Source organism: Atractosteus spatula, chromosome 10 (genome assembly GCF_055471065.1).
Source record: "Atractosteus spatula isolate fAtrSpa1 chromosome 10, fAtrSpa1.hap1, whole genome shotgun sequence".
NCBI lineage: Eukaryota > Metazoa > Chordata > Actinopteri > Semionotiformes > Lepisosteidae > Atractosteus > Atractosteus spatula.
In genome coordinates, this window is record NC_142715.1 from 26,206,709 (window position 1) to 26,220,053 (window position 13,345).

General features: G+C 48.1%; 1 non-coding gene and 1 pseudogene across 1 annotated transcript; one reads left to right on the forward strand and one right to left on the reverse strand.

Moving 5' to 3' along the window:
* Positions 1 to 1,376: 1,376 nt before the first annotated feature.
* Positions 1,377 to 1,449, reverse strand: trnav-cac (transfer RNA valine (anticodon CAC)). Its single transcript has one exon. It is a non-coding gene; the product is annotated as a tRNA-Val (tRNA).
* Positions 1,450 to 11,772: 10,323 nt separating this feature from the next.
* Positions 11,773 to 11,891, forward strand: LOC148826734 (5S ribosomal RNA; annotated as a pseudogene).
* Positions 11,892 to 13,345: the final 1,454 nt, after the last annotated feature.

The window sequence follows — 13,345 nt, forward strand, 5'->3', positions numbered from 1 at the left end:
ACACTAGCATTAGTATTAGTAGCTGTCCGTAACGTCACACTGCTCTTTGTGACGAAGGCGAGACGCCTAGCAGGGCACAGTGACGAGGTTGTCGCTAGATAAGTGATCAATAACTCTCCGCAGTGCGGTCCGCGCGCCTCCCGCGGTCTCGCTCTCTGATCCCGGCGCTCTGGCTGGTGTCTCTGACGTCACAGTGCTCTTTCTAAAATATATAACACACAGGTCATAGTGAATTTAGGAGCTAACTGGTTCAGAGTTACAGGTGAAATAATAAAGAGTTTCTTCGAGTGTCAAATCTTCGTCCTGGGTTCTTCATTTTTACACTATACGTGTACAAGAAACAAGACAGTGTGTGTGTGTGCCCTGGTGATTCTGGGAGACAGATCGAACCTGGGCTAAAAGAGAGGGGACTTAGCTCTCTTCCATTTGCTAGTTCAAAGTTGTACAACCCATTTGTATCTGCTAGATGGCACAGTCGTCGTGCACAAAGAACGCTTTGAAAATTGTCAAAAGCAAGTCATTCCGAGTTGGTCGTTTCTGTTTTCGAAATGCTGAATTGCTGCGAAATGCTGAAATGATCTCACGGCTCCTCGGTTGTCATTTCTGCTCCGTAAAGGAATCACAGCACGCGTCACCTTCCAGCACGATGGGTCGGGACATGATGCCGGGGGTCGGAGTGTGCGATGTCTTCCTTGTTAGTATAGTGGCAAGTATCCCCACCTGTCACGTGGGAGACCGGGGTTCAATTCCCTGACTAGGAGTAGCTTTTCTTTCACCTCCTTAGAGAAAGGACTGCCTTTCACTTCTCTGTTTTCTTTCACAGCGTCGTGCACCTTTTCATTGCTCTCGCTTTCAGAGCCTCCGCACGGCACACGACTCGACATCAGGAAGCACATTGAATTGAAAGCAGGAAGCGCTGCGACATGCACTGTGCGGATCCCGCCAAACTAAGAGGTGAGTGGGTCTGTTCGATGCACAAAGAACGCTTTGATAAGCGTCAAAGGCAAGTCATTCCGAGTTGGTCGTTTGTGTTTTCTGTTCAGACGCGAAATGCTGAAATGATCTCTCGGCTCCTCGGTTGTCATTTCTGCTACGTAAAGAAATCACAGCACGCGTCGGCTTCCAGCACGGTGGGTCGGACACGATGCCGGGGGTCGGAGAGAGCGATGTCTTCATCGTTAGTATAGGACCTGTCACCTGTCCCCACCTGTCACGCGGGAGACCGGGGTACATCAGGACGCGCATTGAAGTGAAAGCAGGATGCGCTGCGACATGCACTGTGCAGATCCCGCCACACTAAGAGGTGAGTGGGTCTGTTCGATCACAGCGCTAGGCGAATCCCCAATCCCCTTTTGTGCGTGGCGACAAAAGAAGTCCGTTTCCGCCCGGTTTCGAACCAGGGACCTTTCGCGTGTGAGGCGAAAGTGATAACCACTACACTACGGAAACGGTGGTAAAATGTGCCCAGCGGCCCAGTGCTGAGCTTCGCCAATGCGATTCAGCTGCTTCCAGTGCCTTTATTGGAGTGCGCTGATGGACCGTGCTCTCTCTCCAGAGACTAGCACGCCTGTCATGGACGGAGCAGGAAAGGCGGCGCCACATTCTACAGCCCTATCCACGCAATCGACGAAATCGGGCTACTGAAGTGGAGAAAATCGCCTCTCCGGAAAGTGCAAATATCATCTTGGAGAGTATAAATCCTATTGCCGAAGGTCAGCCCTGTCTACCAGAGTAACCCTCCCACCTCCTGCAGCGATGATCAGCTCGTCTCACACGCGAGAAGTTTCGGCTGGAAACAAGCGCCCCCTCTTCTCGCACGTTTTGCACGTTCGAGCGGCTCCTTCGGACACGGTGCTGATCTTTTGGAAAGCAGGAGGCAAAACTGACACGTTCTCATACCGGGAGTCGAACCCGGGCCGCCTGGGTGAAAACCAGGAAGCCTAACCGCTAGACCATATGGCAGCAAACAACCACACTGTTCCCGGCATCATGCAAGCAAACTACATAAATATGAGAAAACACGCAAGAGAGTTGTCACTCAGAGTGTCGAAGGGTCGATGTATACTGGGACTCAGTTGAAATGCAACGTCAGGACTTTTCCGAATTATGTCACACGAAGAGAGCACAGCCTTTTCCGCCCTGCCACGTGTGTATCGGTAACTCGCTGTGATCGTATAGTGATCAGTACTTTGCGTTGTGGCCACAGCAACCCCGGTTTGAATCCAGGTCACGGCAAAATAGTGGCGTCTGCTTTTACTACTTGCACGAATGAAGGCAAAAAAAAAGCCAATCGATGTGAACGAACGGCGCTTTACAGAGGAGTACTGCCTGACTGGATCGTTGATGAACGACAGAGGCCACTCCGACCTCTTCTCGGTTTTCTTCAATGACTTACTAAGGATCTTCTTCACATTCGCCCATGCAGGGGAAGCCAGTTACACCAAAGCAAACGCAGGAAAGTGCATTTCAAGCAGAGACCAGCAGGGACTTGTTTACACCGAGAGTGGTCGGAGAATGGAACAATCACAGCTCTCCGCCGCCCCAGGCTTCCGCTCGATAAGCTGCTGGACACACCCGCCCCCCTCACACAGACCGTGGAAAAGCCCCCGAGTGGGAGGGCTCTCTCTTCCTCCCAGGAGCTCTTGGGCACGACACACAGACAGGGCACGGGGAGCCGCCGCCTGCAAACACTAAACCTCCTGTCCCAGCCTGAGGAACAGACAGTGAGCCTGTCTCTCAATAATAATAATCCAGTGTGTGATCTCCTGTCTTAGCCTGAGGAACAGACAGGGAGCCTGTCTCTCAATAATAATAACCTAGTGTGGAATGTCCTGTCCCAGCCTGAGGAACAGACAGTGAGCATGTCTCTCAATAATAATAGAACAGTATGTGATCTCCAGTCCCAGCAAGAGGAACAGACACTGTATTATTAGTATTGAGATACAGACTCACTGTGTGATCTCCTGTCCCAGCCTGGGGAGCACTGAGGCTGTCTCTCAATACTAATAATACAGTGTGTGATATCCTGCTCCAGCCTGAGAAACAGACAGTGAGCCTTTCTCTCAATAATAATAATACAGTGTGTGATCTCCTGTCCCAGCCTGGGAAATAGTGAGTCAGACTCTCAATAATTATAATACAGTGTGATCTACTGTCCCAGCCTGAGGAACAGTGAGTTTATCTGGCAATAATAATAATACAGTGTGTGATCTCCTTTCCCAGCATGAGGAACAGATAGTGAACCTGTCTCTAAATAATAATAATAATACAGTGTGTGATCTCCTGTCCCAGCCTGAGGAACAGTGAGTTTATCTGTCAATAATAATAATACAGTGTGATCTCCTGTCCCAGCATGAGGAACAGTGAGCTTGTCTCTCAATAATAATAATACAGTATGATCTCCTGTCCCAGCCTGAGAAACAGTGAGCCTGTCTCTCAATAATAATACAGTATGTGATGTCCTGTCTCAGCCTGAGGAACAGAGAGTAAGCCTGTCTCTCAATAATAATAATTCAGTGTGTGATCTCCTGTCCCAGTCTGATGAACAGACAGTGAGCCTCTCTCTCAATAATAATAATACAGTGTGTGATCTCCTGTCCCAGCCTGAGGAACAAACAGTGAGCCTGTCTCAAAATAATAATAATACAGTGTGGGATCTCCTGTCCCAGCCTGGGGAACAGTGTGACAGACTCTCAATAATATTAATAATAATAATACAGTGTGATCTACTGTCCCAGCCTGAGGAACAGACAGTGAGCCTGTCTCTAAATAACAATAATACAGTGTGGGATCTCCTGTCCCAGCCTGGGGAACAGTGAGCCAGACTCTTAATCATAATAATAATACAGTGTGATCTACTGTCCCAGCCTGAGGAACAGACAGTAAGTTTGTCTCTCAATAATAATATAGTGTTATCTCCTCTCCCAGCCTGGGGAACAGACAGTGAGCCTGTCTCTCAATAATAATAATACAGTGTATGATCTCCTGTCCCAGCCTGAGGAACAGACAGTGAGACTTTCTCTCAATAATAATAATACTATGTGAGCTCCTGACCCAGCCTGGGGAACAGACAGTGAGCCTGTCTCTCAATAATAATAATACAGTGTGGGATCTCCTGTCCCAGCCTGAGGTACAGACAGTGACCCTGTCTCTCAATTATAATATAGTGTGTGACCACCTGTCCCAGACTGAGGAAAAGACAGTGAGTCTGTCTCTAAATAATAATAATACAGTGTGGGATCTTCTGTCCCAGCCTCGGGAACAGTGAGCCAGACTCTCAATAATAATAATACAGTGTGATCTACTGTCCCAGCCTGAGGAACAGACAGTGAGTTTGTCTCTAAATAATAATACAGTGCGTTATCTCTTGTCCCAGCCTGGGGAGCAGACAGTGAGCCTTCTCTCAATAATAATAATACAGTGTGTGATCTCCTGTCCCAGCCTGAGGAACAGACAGTGAGCCTGTCTCTCAGTAATAATAATACAGTGTGTGATCTACTGTCCCAGCCCAAACGAAGACACAGTGAGCCTGTCTCTCAATAATAATAATACAGTGTGTGATCTCCTGTTCCAGTTTGGGAAACAGAAAGTAAGCCTGTCTCTTAGTAATAATAATATAGTGTGTGATCCACTGTCCCAGCTTGAGGAACAGACAGTGAGCCTGTCTCTAAATAACAATAATACAGTGTGGGATCTCCTGTCCCAGCCTGAGGAACAGTGAGTAGTCCTAATAGTTACCGCTTTCCTGATTTATCTCAGCAGCTTTTATTTCGCCTGAAGCGCAAGCAACTTGTGAGAACAGGTTGGGTTTGCTGTGCTCAACTGGCTCGGCGTCTTCGTGTCGTAGCGCCGCAACGGTGTGTTTTCCTTCCTTCTCTTTTCAGCCCGGAAGAAACATTTTACTTGTTCCTTTTGTAGCCCACGCATGCCGACGCCTGTGTTGTGTTGTGGATTTTCTCCTTCTTGAATTTGTACTCCTCCTCCCTCTCTCTCCCTACCTCTACCTCTCCCTCTCTCTACCTCTCCCTTTTCCCCTCCCTACCTCTCTCCCTACCTCTACCTCTCCCTCTCTCTACCTCTCCCTCTCTCCCTAACCCCCTCTCTCTCCACCTCTCTCCCTCCCCCTCGCCCTCCACCTCTCTCCCTCTCTCTACCTCTCTAACGCTCTACCTCTCTCTACCTCTCCCTACCCCTCTCTGCTCTCTCTCTCACTCTGGAGTTTATTTTCAGACAGAAATCCAGCTCTGTCCCTCCTGTGGAAGATTGGTGATGCAGGATGAGAGCCCCTAACCGAGAGCACTGCAGCGGCAGGTTCTGTGGTCTGTTTCAAAACCGCCCACGATGAGACACCGAGGAGAAATGAAGAGCCCCAGTCGTGCTAGAAAATCACCCGGGAAAGAGACTTTCAATGTAGGAAAAAAAAGTCGTTAGTTACAGACATAATATGTTTGTTTTGTTTTTTTAATCGCTGCGATGTGTGACTAAGCTCATATGACTAAGAGTTGCCCCCTTTGTCTAGATCTGGTAACCTGCTCGTCACTGGTGGGCCAGATCATGTCCCCCGTCACTATACTGGGGCATTAGGACCCACACAGACCGCAGGGTGAGCGCCCCCTGCTTGCCCACAGAGAGGGAGAGGTAGAGGTAGGGAGAGAGGTAGGGAGGGGAAAAGGGAGAGGTAGGGAGAGAGGTAGAGAGAGGGAGAGGCAGAGGTAGGGAGAGAGAGGAGTACAAATTCAAGCAGGCCTGAGTGGAGCACTGTCGTATGGCCCTGACATCAATCCCTCAACTCTCTGCATAAAGCAGTGTCTTATGGCCTTGACATCCCACCCCCACCACTCTTAGTGGAAAGTACTGTCGTATAACCATGACATCCCACCTCCTCCGCTCTCTGCGAAAAGCAGTATCTTCAGGCCCTGACATCCCAACCCCGCCACTCTCTGTGTAAAGCAGTGTCATATGGCCCTGACATCCCACCCCCACCACTCTCTACGTAAAGAAGTGTCGTATGGCCCTGACACCCATCCCTCCACTCTCTGCATAAAGTAGTGTTGTCAAGCCCTGACATCCCACCCCCGCCACTCTCTGCGTAAAGCAGTGTCGTCAAGCCCTGACATCCCACCCCCGCCACTCTCTGCGTAAAGAAGTATCGTCAGGCCCTGACATCCCACCCCCGCCACTCGCTGTGTAAAGCAATGTCATATGGCTCTGACATCCCACCCCTGTGTAGTGTGCTCTCTGAAGGCACCAGTTCTGTAGGGTTTGGGCATTTACTGGGACAATTATTAATTGTAGCAGTAAATCACAAAATGATTCTTTTGATGGCCTTAGAATCCAACCATGCGATATAACTCAAACAACGCACACACACAGGTACTAATACACGAGGATACATTTATTAATACATAGAATATGCATGTAAACCTAACAGATCTTATCGAGAGGGTTATCAGAATACAAAAGGTATATATTCAGTCAGTTACAAAGAGTTACATATATCAAGAGGACATACGTTCAGTATATCATTCATTTAGACCGTTTCGTAAATGAACTTGGTTATAACTTCTACATTAGATACTCAAAACAAGTACATAACTCTTAGGAATTAAATTGGTATCAACTGGTTGGGATAACAATTGAATTCTCGAGCAGTAATGCATTGAAGTTGAATACTCATCCAATCTCTGGGGATTCAGATCTCCTGCGGACTCAAAGAAACAGTTGCAGGCTGTTGCTGTCCAATCTGCGCTCTCTGGCTCGGTGCCAGGCTGTGCTGTGCGGCTTGCGACGGTGCGCTGCTGATGCTCTGCGCTGCTCTCTGAAGACCAGCTAGTTAGTTCTGGCTTTAACTAGCAAAGCTTGCGCACAGGAGAAAAGATGACTGTGGGTCCCAGCAAGTCAGGAAGAGGACCAGTTCGTTCCTGGTGAAGCTAGTTCTGAATAGTGATTCAGCTGTCCACAGTTCCGACCTGTTCACGAGGCCTTCTGCTGGTGCTAACCTCGGGTGGATCCTCTGGTTACTCTCTGGCAACCTCCGCTCTAGACTCTTAGAACAAAGGAAAGTTCTGGCACTCGGACACACTGGCCGTTCCGTGGTTGTCCGGGCTGAGTCTCAGGATGGTCAGGAGGCGCGCTGCGAGAATGTCCTGCCCTTGGGAGCCTTCTGCTCTTGGGCTGTCCTGCCCTGGAATTCTCCTTTGACTTCCCTTTAGAAAAGTCCACAGAATAGTCTCTCAGGCCCTCTGTGTTGCCTGTTTTTACCTGGAGGAACTTCAGCTCGTTCATTGGCTGAAAGTTCCATGGGCATCAGAGTCCCACGTGGGTTACTGGTAGGGCCCTACCAGTCCCTGATTGGTTGATCAAGGTGAGATATGAGTCACTTACTCCTGACACCTAGGAATGCAGTCCAGATGTCCATCTGGCACTCCCTAGACAGATAGGCGCCAATGGATGACCATTGATCATGATAGCCAGGCTTAGCTAAGTGCATCCCCCTTTGGGAGCTGTCCTAGGACCTTAAATCACCCTAATGGTCTCTCTGTGGCTGCACCACAGAGATGAACAGAGAAATGGGGCCTCATTTGGGAAGCTCAGAAACACTTAATTCTGTCTTATTAACAAGCATTGCCACTACATATCCCCCCTTTTTGAAGGTCAAGAGGTCCTGAGGCGTTGTTGCCTTCAAAACAAAACAGAGTTAAGTGATGTCCCTTGTCATTAGAACATTAATATTAAATGTCCACATTACTCCTCGAGAATTCATACTGGAACCAGCATTGGGAACAAACATGATGAATAACATCAGGAGTATGTATAAACACGGCAGGAGACATTATCTCAGTCTAGGAATTACACATCAGGAAGTTCACTGTCAATATCTGATACCTCTGTAGGCAGATATTTGGGAAGAAGTAACTTCCTTTCTTTTGACATGCTACCTTTGACTCATTCGTGCTACCCGGAGTACATCTTGATGTGAGAGTACAGCATTCAGAGTACACTGTCAGTCATGATGCAGCTACCCGGCAGCAGTGTTACAATAACACCAGTTTCTGTTCCCAGCCCCTCGATAAACCACGACACCTGTGTTGGGTATCTGCTAGGGTGGTTTGGAGGTTTGTTCCATTAAAGCAAACTAACTACCTGTACCTCTTCAGGGCTTAGTGTTTCTTGGATTTCTATCCAATTCAATAGTGTGGCACCTGAAGGCATCCATGACCTCAAGTTTGGTCTTATATTGTCTGGTTCTAGACAGTACAGTGTTAAGTCACCAAGCTGTACTATGGCCTCCTCGGGAACTTGCAGGAACTGTTTTATTAGTTAGTTGTATCATGCCTGTCACAAGTCATGGTGACAGTTAAATGTGGTGTGTTGACCAGCCATTTACTTCCCACCTGCTCTTCATAGGGTTCATTAACCTCCCTCTGCTCGTTAGTAGCTTTACACCCTTCATTGGTGAATCATTTAGACACAGCCAATGGATAGCTTTGGTACCCATACCCATCTCAAGATTTGGAACCAAATTCAATCTTGGATTGCCTTCTGGGTGAGCTATGAGCGATGGGGTTAATGTCACATACTCCTCTACTGAGAAGAGTGGAATCAAGTGGGTTGGGAATTGTGCCGTGGTTAGACTGGCTACAGTGGCACTAAACTCTCTTAACAGGTCTTGTGTCAACATTCTGGCCTGTTGCACACAAGCATAAACCCACTGTATAACACTGGCAATCATGTCCACTGGTTGGGGGATAAGGTTTAACCCTGTTGCATAGAAAGTTGCCTGTAGGGTTTTCCCTAAGCTTTCCAGCCTTTGCTGCTGTCGATACAGTCTGTCACTACCCTCTGGCATCTCTGACACCTGCCTTCTTGGGGCAGTCAGGGTGAGAGTGCCAGTAGCACACAAACCTACCAGAAAAAGCAAAAGTGCAACAGTGGCGGCAGCAATCAGTCCTCCCAAAAGTCTTTTCGGGTGGCTGATCCCAGTCATCTCCTTCTGAGTGACTGTTGCCTTTCTAAGCTGGCGCAGCGTGTACATGGTGTCTTTCTCAGTATGCCTTGTGGCATCTTGGGCACCAACATCCTGGAAATCTGGGGAGATCTGACGCAGCTGCTGATGCTGCTCCTCCTTTTCCAGGGCATCTGCTTTTTCGATTTGTTCATGCCTGTGCTCTAGGAACCCTGCAGGGGGTGGTGCAGCGGTGGAGCATGCCTGACCCTCGGCTGAGTGGTCATCTGGAGCACCTGAGTGATCTGGGATTGTTACCCCATTCTCACTGTTCAGGTCCACCCTGCACCCTTCCTGATTGAGGAATCCCTCTATCGGCATGTTTACAATCGTTAGCTGGGCGTGGGTGTAGGACACCTGCTCGCTCCCCCCTTCCCTCGCTAGGGGTTCAGGGAGCTGCCCCAGCACTGGGATAGCTAGTTCACTGTCTTTGAACTTACTATCACCCACCAGGCCCATGTCAGTGCAGGCAGGGATTCTGACACCCCTCTTTGCGATGTCCTGCACTGGCAGGCGGGTGGCTTGACCATCCAGCTCCAGTCTGGCTGAACCACTGTTGGTCAGACTCAGACTGACAGACTGGGCTGGTGGCTGTAAGAAAACCGGCTCGGCTTTCATTCCCTGTCCCTTCCTGGGGACTGGGTGTGTTGGCAACCCTGCCGTTGAGGCAGGAACAATCAGGTCAGTCTCACTCACTACCCGGTAGTTGTGAGAAATAATGTTACCTGACTGCAGGTTCCCTGGGTCACAGCAGAGGGAATTGGCATCTGGGATCAGGTGTGTCCACAGCGCAGTAGTCTCAGCGTCCAGCTGGACCTCCTGTCTAACCTGTGAATGTTGCACCAGGGGCACCTGGTGGTGGCCCTGTGACAGCTGCTCAAGCAGATCCTCACTGATAGAGGACCTCTCAGGGCTAAGGGTGAGGGCTACATCACCAACCTGCTCTCCTGCCATCTGGATCCCTTCCACCACTGCGGGGTGGTGGTCCTGACCCCTCTTGGGTGCCAAGGTGCACAGGGAAAGCTCCTTTTCATCACCAAGTGGGGAGATCTGCTCCCCTTTAGGGATGTAAAAGGGGTTTGCTTTACCTGGTGGATCAGGCGGCTGCTTGGAGCACCGCTCCTGTGGCATGGAGGCTGTTGTGACCTCAGCCGGGACACGACTTCCTTGTAGATCCGGGGAACAAGAAAATATTTTTATTTCTTGTCCAGAGGGAACAGAAGGAATCTCCACATAGGCTTCTGTGTTCGGTGGGCACTGTGTGAGCACAGTCTGCCTCTTGGCCCCCCTTTCCTTCTGTACAGAAGGCTTAGGAGTCTTGACCTGTTTCCACACCTTGCCTTTCTGGTGATCCACCAAAGGTTCCTCTCTGAGTCGCATGCCCTTTTCTTTTTCTACCCGTTTGAGCTTGCCGTGTGACATCAAACACCTTTCAACCTCAGTGTCAATCAGTGTCTCACTGGGTAAGACATCTCCCATGGCAGCCTTGAGGTAAAAGCTTCCTGCTTTTCCTCTGTGTTTTACTGTCTGCTCTGTGACTTCAGGGGTGGAGTCAGCACTCGCTTGGGAGTGACTGACCTCATCCAGGCAGGAACCCTTCTGCTCAATCAGATAGACTGATGGAGGGAGAGGGGGCGGGTCTCCGCCTCCTCCAGTGGAGAGTATCAGCTCATTCACGCTTCCGGCAGCCTTGGGGAGCGGTTGTCCCTGTCCTAATAAAGCTTGTTCAAGCCTGGCCAGGCGGGCGGCTACTGAATCTTTTTGTTCAGCTTTTTCTAGCCCTTTCCCTCCCCCGGTGTTCTCATGGCACTTAGGATGCTGGGTGCGGTCCTGCGTGCCTGCTTTGGAACGGGGCTTAGCCAGCTCAGGAGCCTGTGCTCCTTCGAGCAGGGGGGAATTAACCCTGCTGGCTCTGACGGCGAATACAGTTGCTTTAGCAGCTTTTTGCTCAGAGCGACTTTGGACATCATACTCCCATTCGGGCTTTCTGCACGAATCTCTTAATATCAGTCATTTTCATGGTCTGTGCATCTGTATGCATTAAGATCATCTTTCTGACTGACGGGTGGAGATTCGCGATGAATAAACCCTTGAAATTTGTGTTCTCCTCGCAACCCTCATCATTTCGTCCTGCAAAATAAGTTCATCTAAGTCTCTCGTAATATTCGCGGGGGGACTCTGCTCTCTCGTGCTTAATGTTAAGGGCGGCGGCTATCGCAGCTGTCAGGTCAATAAACGCACTGTATTCCTCGATAAGTGCATGACAAAGCTGTTCAAAGTCATTACAGACTTCTTTCATCTGCCTAGCCATCCACTCATGTACAGCTCTGCTGGTAGTTTTCCTGACCAGAAACACTTTCTCCTGTTCTGTGGCGTTTGGCAGGTACTGCAGGTTATACCTGAGGTCCTGAATATAACTCTCGATATTATTCTCTGACACTGCAGGGTCAAAACTCTCCATGTCCTTTGCTAGCTCTCTCACAGAATGGAGGTTTATTCTCCTAACTTCTCTGCTGATGGAGATATGGCGGAGATCGTGGTCAGACTTGTCGCTGCTAGAGAGAATGCTTACTAGCGACTCGAATTCAGACCTTTTAGTAACCATCGTTAAACTTAAAAGAGTATTACTTTTAAGTACGAAATCACAGTTTTACCACAGAAAACCACAAGATCAAGTATGCAATCAACCCGGTAGATCGCAAAAAATCACAAAACAATCAAAAAAAGCAGCGTCGTAAAAGAAGTGACGGAGCTGTCCTCCGCTTCTCGCTTACGGCTACACCCCCTTGAGCATGCCTGATTTCGTTTGATCTCGGAAGCTAAGCAGGGACGGGCCTGGTTAGTTCTTAGATGGGAGACTGGCTGGGAATACCAGGTGCTGTAAGCTCTTAAGCGCAGGAGGCGCATTATCCCCGCTCGCTCGCTCATTCCCCTGTTCATGTGTGCAGTGCGGCTTTTCCGTCTGTTCATTTGTCAGCTTTGGCGAGACATGGGTGCTTGTGTATTAGCGTGAGCATTTTTTATTCTGATCATGAACAGTTTTACAAGTCCGCAAAGGATCGAGGAAAGGTTTATCGCCAGCTGAAAAGAGACACAGCGCTTCGGCTGTGGAGACTTGTTCGGCTGGCGTTCTGGGAGTCGCGTTTTTCAGAATTGTATTGAGATCGTTTTCCACGGAGCTCAGGTGTCAAAGCACAGCAGCAGCTATCCACAGCGATCCTCTATAGCGCCCTTTCTCCCGCAGCTCCGTCCTTATTGGAAGGAAGCAAGAGTGAAAGACTGAAGTGAAACAGAGCGGAGGCGAAGGCAGTGAAGAGAGAGAACGTGGGAAGAAGAGAAAAACGCAAGGGAAAAAAAGCAGCATCGTAAAAGACGTGACGGAGCTGTCCTCTCTATTATACGGATAACTTTAGAGGTCTATTATACATATGTGGTTAGAGCTCTATTATACGGGTAACTTTAGAGGTCTATTATATGTATATGGTTAGAGTTCTATTATACGGATAACTTTAGAGGACTATTATACGTGTATGGTTAGAGGTCTGTTATACGGATAACTTTAGAGGACTATTATACATACATGGTTAGAGGTCTATTATACGGATAACTTTAGAGGTCTATTATATGTATATGGTTAGAGGTCTGTTATACGGATAACTTTAGAGGACTATTATACATACATGGTTAGAGGTCTATTATACGGATAACTTTAGAGGACTATTATACATACATGGTTAGAGGTCTATTATACGGATAACTTTAGAGCTCTATTATACGTATATGGTTAGAGGTCTATTATACATCAGATAGGTTTTGTAGGTGTAGAAACAAGTAAACCAAGCCAATGATTTGGTTTAGAAATTTATTCTGAAAATACACATTCACACCTGAAAAATATGTATTTCAAATTATACATTGTATACAATCAATCAACAATCAACATATGGGCAATAATCATAAAAAACACAACTAGTCTTAAACTTCAGCTACAAATTCTGGTAACATGGCAATATACAGTATAGTAATGACAAACACAAACTAATTACATTAACACACTAACTCAAAACCACATTTTGATTCAAATATAAATTTTAAAATGTACAACTTCTATATTTCCAAGGAAAAAAAAATATTACAATTGAAGTTAAGACGATTTTTGTCCACCATTTGCAAACCCTGTCTTATTGTCCTAACAGGACCAGAAACCTATTATTTTCAGTGTACAGATCTCCTGGCCCCCTGCCTTGCATATGCATTCTTCAAGTAACGCATTGCGTGCTCCTTTATTTCTTTTTCTGTCGATGTAGGGTGGGACTTCAGCACCGCAGCTAGGAGAAAATT